This window comes from Branchiostoma floridae, chromosome 12, assembly GCF_000003815.2.
Source record: "Branchiostoma floridae strain S238N-H82 chromosome 12, Bfl_VNyyK, whole genome shotgun sequence".
Lineage (NCBI taxonomy): Eukaryota > Metazoa > Chordata > Leptocardii > Amphioxiformes > Branchiostomatidae > Branchiostoma > Branchiostoma floridae.
The window spans coordinates 8,147,615-8,154,131 of record NC_049990.1 but is presented as its reverse complement, the minus strand read 5'-3'; the positions used below and the strand labels follow the sequence as shown (position 1 = coordinate 8,154,131).

Below are 6,517 nucleotides of genomic sequence, written 5' to 3'. Positions count from 1 at the left end.
AAGTAAAAAAAAAACAGAAAACTTTTGATGCAAATAACATGTACACCTTTCCAGGAAAAGTTATATTCTGATTTTGGCTCAATGTGCAATTTGGGAGCAAAAATGTCGTTTGTGGCTGTTTTGAAAGCAGAAAAAGTAACTAAGACATAACATTTTACATGGAAAATAGATCTATTGTATACTACTAGGAAAAGGTGTAGGCAATGGCAAAGACTTCTAGATTTAAAAGAATGACCACATGTAATGTGCCATATTTCACAAATGTGCATATTATGGGCACTACTGGTGTCAAATTTGAAATCTATCTTAGCTATCCTTTGAGAAACCTCATCTTGGATTGTCAAACTTAGATGTTTTAAGTTGCATTATTTTCGACATATAACCACAAAATACAATAAGAACGGACTACAAATATCCATAGGAAAGTATTTAGTAAAAACTACAAAGTAGTGGCAAAATTCGAGTGATAATAACCTATTGTACCATTTCGCTTATGACATGGGCTGCCATCTTGGATTTTGACCAATTACGTCATCAAATTAGCATAGATTATGAATATTTAATCATGAATGCTACATGATATTTTATGTAATGTTATGCTATTGGAAACAAGAGTGTTTACCAAGAAAACCATGAAACCTTAATGTTTACGCCGAAATCAGAGAATTCTGTAAACTATGCCTGTCAGCAACCTGTTGCCATGGCAACACAAAATATCATAAACTTATTTTATTATCTTAAACTTGTTGTCAAGTAAATTTAAGGAGAAGTCAACAAGTTTGGTAGTCCTAGCTCACGTCGTTCGGCAGTTACATGACGGCAAGTATTCCTATGAATCACCATATGGCTGTTCCCTATTGCATATAAAGCAAATTAGTTTTTTTGGGTGGGATGGGGGGTTAATTTTGAGATACGACTTTACTTTTGTATCCAAAGTCTACCAAAAAGTAACCAAAAAGTGGGTGTCGAAAAAGTTTAACTTTGCCATTTATCGACCCCCCTAGTTCAAACCGGTTCAAACTGGTTCTGGCCGGTTCTAACTGGTTCAAACCGGTTCTAACTAGTTCAAACCGGTTCTGACTGGTTCTAACTGGTTCTGACCGGTTCTGACCGGTTCTAACCGGTTCTGACCGGTTCAAACTGGTTCTGACTGGCTCAAACTGGTTTTGACCGGTTCAAACCGGTTCTGACCGGTTCAAACTGGTTCAGACCGGTTCTAACTGGTTCTGACCGATTCAAACTGGTTTTGACTGGTTCTGACCGGTTGTAACTGGTTCTGACCGGTTCTGACCGGTTCTAACCGGTTCTAACTGGTTCTGACCGGTTCTAACCGATTCTAACTGGTTCAAACCGGTTCAAACCGAATCTAACTGGCTCTAACTGGTTCTGACCGGTTCAAACCGGCTCTGACCAGTTCAAACTGGTCCTGACTGGTCTGACCGGTTCAAACTGGTTCTGACCGGTTCAAACTGGTTCTGACGGTTCAAACCGGTTCTGACTGGTTCAAACTGGTTCAAACCAGTTCTAACTGGTTCAAACCGGTTCTTACTGGTTCAAACCGGTTCAAACTGATTCTGTCCTCTTCTAACTGGTTCTGACCAGTTCGAACTGGTTCAAACCGGTTCTAACTGATTCAAACCGGTTCTAACTGGTTCAAGCCGGTTCAAACTGATTCTGTCCGGTTCTAACCGGTTCTGACCGGTTCTGACCGGTTATAACTGGTTCAGGCCGGTTTTGACCGGTTCTAACTGGTTCTGACCGGTTGTAACTGGTTCAGACCGGTTCAAACTGGTTCTGACCGGTTCTGACCGGTGTGACAGCGATTTCGCCCCCCCCCCCGGGGGGGGAGATCACTAGCGTTTTCGCCCCCCTTTAGGGTTTTTGCCCCCCCCCCCCCCCCAAGAGCAGCTGGTTACTACATATTACAGGTGCGCTACCTGGTACTATACTGTACCTGGGGAGTAACGTATATGGTGTGTTACCTGGTACCTATATTGCACCTTATTACCGTACCGTAAGATGTCATACCTCGAAAGTCGATACCATATTGTTCGGTGCAAACATGACATTGAAATGAAAAAGACAATTTTTGCAGCTGAGGTGGCATAAATACAGTGCTACTGCGAACGTATAAATCAACATCGTCTATGGTACGGAATACGTCAGCTATATGTTTTCAATTTGTCACAGTGTTTTCTTTCTTGTGCTGGAAACATTTCCAAAGCACTAACAAAAAGACACGTGAATAATAGTTTCTCATTATAAACACTATCTACTCGCAAGTTGATATAGCTGTTGCTAAATGCTACACAAACACTGCTAAAGTACCAGTCTTAAGAAACACGGGTAAATGCATCAGTTCCTAAATACTAGAAAAAACAGTCATGTTGGAGGTGAAGATATCCCTTGGCCAGGTGCATATACCAAAATGTGCGTTATTCTAATTAATACCTAATACTTGCATAATTAATAAAGACATTACATAGTTCTTTTGTGGTCACTTCATGGTAGAGACTTCATATTGGAGATATATAGGTTGCTTGAGGACAGGTGAATACAATGAAATACATCTTATGTCAAGACTCGGGTATATGCAATAATGGGAATACAAGGGACCCAACCCTCCTTGTCTGAAACAAGTTCAACTATCTTATTACCATGTAATTACGTTAATATTGATACTATGAATGGAGTTATGTATCAAACTCGTGTACTTATATCATTTTGAAACTGCATTTTGTGATTTATACCAATCAACTTCTAAAATGTCATGTAAGCCCGTTTTTTTTTGGGGGGGGCGAAATCGCTAAAGGGGGGCGAGGTAGGGGGGCGAGATCACTAGCCGGGGAGGGCGAGATCGCTAGTGATTTCGCCCCGGGGGGCGAGATCGCTAGTGATTTCGCCCCCGGGGGGGCGAGATCACGGGGGGGGGGGGGGCGAAAACGCTGTCACACCGGTTCTAACTGGTTCTGACCGGTTCAAACTGGTTCTGACCGGTTCAAACTGGTTCTGACCGGTTCTTACTGGTTCAAACTGGTTCTGACCGGTTCTGACCGGTTTTTACTGGTTCTGACCGGTTCAAACTGGTTATCACTGGTTATCACTGGTTCAAACCGGTTCTAACTGGTTCTAACTTCAAACCGGTTCTAACTGAATTTGGCAACACAAAATATCATAAACGTATTTTATTATCTTAAGCTTGTTGCCAAGTAAATTTAAGGAGAAGTCAACAAGTTTGGTAGTCCTTGCACACGTTGTTCGGCAGTTACATGGCTGTTCCCTATAGCATATAATACAAATTAGTTTTTTTGAGTGGGGTGGGGGATTTATTTTGAGATACGACTTTACTTTTTGTATCCAAAGTCGAAATTGATGGTGTTAACCATTTCCCAAGTTGGTGTCGAAAAATTTTGATATGATACACATGTAGAAAGTCTCTGTTTCATCCGTACAAACATCTCTTAAGAACGGAAATCTTCGCCATTGGCGCAACTGTGTCAATTTGTTTGACACAGCTGTAGTATGGCACTGTTCTATTTGAACAAACCTTCCTCAAAAACGTAAAATCCCGACAGGAAAAGAACAGTGTCATTCTATATGATACACATGTGAATAGTCTCTGTTTCATCCGTACAAACCTCTCTTAAGAACGGAAATTTTCGGCATTGGCGCAACTGTGTCAATTTGTTTTGACACACCTGTAGCATGGCACTGTTCTATCCGTATAAAACTCCCTTAATAACGTAACATCTCAACAGGACAAAAGTGTCATTCTATATGATACACATGTAGAAAGTTTCTGTTTCATCCGTATAAACCTCCCTTCAGAACGCAAATGTTCGGCATTCGCACAAATCTGTCAAATATTTGATACACCTGTAGTATGGCACTGTTCTATCCGCATAAACCTCCCTCAAAAACGTAAAATCCCGACAGGACAAGAACAGTTTCATTCTATATGATACACATGTAGAAAGTCTCTGTTTGATCCATACAAGCCTGTCTTAAGAACGCGAATCTTCGGCATTGGCACAACTGTGTCAATTATTTTTTTTGACACACGTCACTAGTATGGCACATTTGTATCTGAATACACTTCCCTTAGTAACGTAAAATCTCGACAGGACAAGAACTGTGCTAATCTTTATTGTAGAAAGTCTCTGTTCCTTCCGTATAAACTTGCCTTGATAGCCGGGAAAGCTTCGACATTGGCACAGACTGTCACTTTTTTTTACACACCTGTAGTATGGCACTGGTCTATCCGTATTCCGTATAAACCTCCCTCATAACGAAAAGCCTCTATATTGTAGTATGATCTGAAAAACAACCGCAAGAGTACAGTAATCCATTAAATGTGTTAAAGTGACTGCCATATCACCGACTTAGGTGATAGTGCAACAACACTACACTATTGGTATGGTTGACACGGAAGCAGTTGATCCTTGTCCTAAGTATAACCCGGTATATCGGAAAACCCCATGCAGTGCGTAACTCATCTCTAATACAATAGCGAAACGCACCGCTAAAACCCTGAAAATTGGTCAACTTTCAGGCGTAATTACATGACTTCTAACTGTGGTCCAGCTTTCAAAAATAGTTCCTCGTGATTTATTAAACCCCTTCCAAGAACGGGGAACCATTTTTCAGGCTGATATAACGCATCGCGGCTTTACTATACCGTTTTATATCGGACATACCGTAAGGACTCATTCGGGCTGAGTACAACACTGAGATTTTTACAATAACCCGACGCGCTAGGCATAGCAACACGGCTCACAGAACGCATATGGACGGTGACTCTGGGTCAACGGGCGAATCAATTTCAACACTGACGTAGATATACAAGGAAGTGATTCTCGGGCCCAAAACCAATTTGCACCAAGAACACATCACTTCTCTGACTTCTTACGCTTTTGAGCCATGCTAGTATCAATCGTACGTGTGTTTGCAGCAGATTATGAGAAATTTGAACTCAAACCCTAGTCCCTCGAGACCCTTTCGTCATATTTCTGTCGCCCACTATCTCACCGTAAAGAGCAACAATTGGCTCTGTAATGGGCCATGGGATTGTAGAAGATATAAAGGGATGAGTCATAACGTTATCTTTACGGAAAAAAAAAGCAAAAAAAACTGGAAAGTCTTGCTGAACAACACTGATTGTAACCAAGGACGTGATGTAACGTCCTTGTTGTAACATAGATCAAGCTAGCCCCGCATTGCTTTCTGGGAAATATCACCGTCATAGAGTCACTTCCGAATCACTCATTGTGACATAAAATCCGCGCAACAATGCAAAAACGTCACAATGCCCCCAGTGCATTCTACTTCGAACGAGAGTTACTAAGTGGTCGTGTTTTTACGCACTTTCTCTTGGTAGCGTTATTTTCGAGGTTTTCTTGCGTCGTCAGACTGCATTTAAAGGTAGGATTTTCTCAATGAGGACTTATTTTTGTTATGATAGACTAGACGTTGTTTCCAGCCGCAAAATCAGTGACTGTTGTCATGAAAAAGGTGTCTCATCTCCAGATCGTCGTCGTAACCAAGGAGGTCCTTTCAGTCCTTGACGTTAAACTTTCCAAACTCACTCAAGTTACTGAAACTTGGGTGAAATGGACTAAACAAAGTAGACTTCTTGTCAAATTGTTCTTGTTCAACAGTTAACGTTATCTTGAACTTTATTTTTGGTTCGGGTGATGTTACTGAAACCCTCCACTGGCTCTTGAAAAGTTTCCGATGTCACAAAGGCTAGCAACATTGATTGGGGCAAGATGAATTTGACGTCTCAGACCTGTAGTAGGAGACGGCGGCTCCAAAGATTGCAGTCTTGATTGTTATAAGAAACTAAACACGACTTTTAAGTTAGTGAGTAACGTTAGAAGTTACCGTAATGTTTGTTGATCACAACTTAGTAAGAGAGGGGTGAACGTAGCTAAACAGTGAGCGAGGCCTACTTTCAACCTAAGAGTAGAGTAAAAAACTTAAATTTACGGAATTAGATAAAACTTTTGGAACCAAAGAAATACGTATGAATGAAAGAAAGTACCGAAACGGTAATTCTGAGGTGGACGTCTAAATTTTGCCTCCCTCTCTAAAATGTAACAGTCCAAAGTACCCAAGGACAGGGGTCACGGGTTAGAACTCAACACGCGCTGTGCAGTGCGAAAGTTCAGGACGTTTTCGGGGGGAAAACTGGCTCGCCACCTCTAAGAGATTGCCCTGAACACCACAAGGAGATGATGTCCCTCATGATAACACCCTGGCAACACATGGAGAGATGCTACGCAGTACCGGAGCTGAGGGAAAATGTTTCTAGTACACGATGTAGAAACGAGGACGACTCTGTTAGGCGCTGTGTGGGGAGGGGGGCGTGTCTGTTTTCTATCGGCGAGGCTGATGACAGGATGTTTCTCTACATAACATTTTTTTGGCAGTATCGATAGCGGATAGGACACTTGTATCCATAAAAAATATTTTTGTGTGTGTTATAATGACTGGATGTTCCAGTCAAGACGATTTT

At 41.5% G+C, this 6,517-nt stretch overlaps 1 protein-coding gene across 1 annotated transcript in view; it reads left to right on the top strand.

Annotated features, from left to right (window-relative positions):
• Positions 1–5,284: 5,284 nt before the first annotated feature.
• LOC118428166 overlaps positions 5,285–6,517 on the top strand; it is a 29,454-nt gene continuing 28,221 nt past the window's right edge. The window contains exon 1 of the mRNA XM_035838157.1: positions 5,285–5,421. The gene's annotated coding sequence lies outside the window, so the exon portion shown is untranslated. The remainder of the gene's footprint in view (positions 5,422–6,517) is intronic.